The sequence below is a fragment of the Anastrepha ludens genome, chromosome 2 (assembly GCF_028408465.1).
Source record: "Anastrepha ludens isolate Willacy chromosome 2, idAnaLude1.1, whole genome shotgun sequence".
In the NCBI taxonomy this organism is placed as follows: domain Eukaryota; kingdom Metazoa; phylum Arthropoda; class Insecta; order Diptera; family Tephritidae; genus Anastrepha; species Anastrepha ludens.
Genome location: NC_071498.1, coordinates 79,721,692 through 79,723,221, shown reverse-complemented (window position 1 = coordinate 79,723,221; position 1,530 = coordinate 79,721,692). Strand labels below are relative to the sequence as shown.

At 37.2% G+C, this 1,530-nt stretch overlaps 1 pseudogene; it reads left to right on the top strand.

Annotated features, from left to right (window-relative positions):
- Positions 1-259: 259 nt before the first annotated feature.
- LOC128856177 (U5 spliceosomal RNA) lies at positions 260-373 on the top strand (annotated as a pseudogene).
- Positions 374-1,530: the final 1,157 nt, after the last annotated feature.

Below are 1,530 nucleotides of genomic sequence, written 5' to 3'. Positions count from 1 at the left end.
TTCACCCTTTATATCGTGCATTAGATTTAACTTAGAATTAGGATTAACTTAGGCCTTTGAAAATTTCAAAAACAATATAATAAAAAAATGAATATTCCCACCAAATGAACCCTTTGAAACAGTTACACTACAAAATATAAAAAAAAGAGCCACTTATATATAATATAAGCATCATTACATGTATTTGTTCTGTATAAGAAACATTTTGAAAGCACTTGAACCATTTAATTATTTGGTAAATAGTAGAATTTTTTCTGTCGTCCTCTGGCTTCTCTTCAATTTTAGCATATCTTTCGCCTTTCTATTAAAGATATCCGTGGAGAGGAACACTATGATGAGTCTGAAATATCAGGTGTGGCTATTAAATAGCGAGACTGATGTGGTGAAATATTTATATTGATTTTATAGAAATTTATTAGCTTATTATCGCCATCACTTATCTCTAAAACGCTTTTTGCAATTCTTCCATTGTTCAAACTGTTGCTGGAAGTGTTCATCTGTCATCCATTTTTAATGTGGCAGCGCAGTCCTGACGTAATAAAAATTCAACGCCTTTACGGCTTCTTGAATGTGTCTGAAGTACTTTAAAAAGACGCACACGATACGCACTCATTGCCATATACTTGTTTCAGTAAAATAATATATAATATAATGTTCAGTAGTGAGTTTTTTAAGTGTCATGGCAAATTTGACAATGATTCGTTGACTTCGAAAAAAAGAGCTGATCTAAAGCAAGGCATAGTGCATTTGAAAGAGTGGTTAAATAACTGTTGTTTGTATGTAAAAACAAACTTGTTCCAAAACAATTTTATCGAGTATCCAATTAAAGCCGATTATTTTATATTTAGGGCGTCTATTGTTTTCAACTGTTTTCATTGTTTGCTCAACTCACCCCATTATTATCTGCTCTCTCTCTCTTATACTCACACGCTAGCAGTATCAACAATAAATTTGTTCCACGATGTACAGAATTCAGAAGAGTGGCCAACCTCAGACCGTTAGCCTACTGTCAGCGATTTTGAAGGAATCTGCGGATTTACTGACGTAACCAGGGTACCTCCTGTCGTAAAACAAACAGGCATATCGGCATCCACGTCACTGTTGACAGTTACAATTTCGAGGTCGTAAGAAACTTCGTTTATCTAGGAACCAGAATTAATACCGATAATAATGCCAGCCTTGAAATCCAAGGTGGAATCTATCTTGCCAATGAGTGCTACAATTTGCAATTGAATAGAAAAGTCCTGGCGTAGAAGCGTTTACGATGACAACATCCGATGAAGCGTCGCTTAGAGTACTCAAGAGAAAGATTCTGCGGAAAGTTTTGGACCTTTGCACGTTGGCAACAGCGAATATCGCAGGCGATGGAACGATGAGTTGTTTGAGCTTTAGGACGGCATAGACATAGCACAGCGAATAAAGATCCAGCGGCTTCGTGGACTGGGTCATGTCGTCCGAATGGATACATACGCTCCGGCTGGTAGTAGCAGATGAAGAGAAAGGCGTTGGAGAGATTACGTGGAGAAGGGC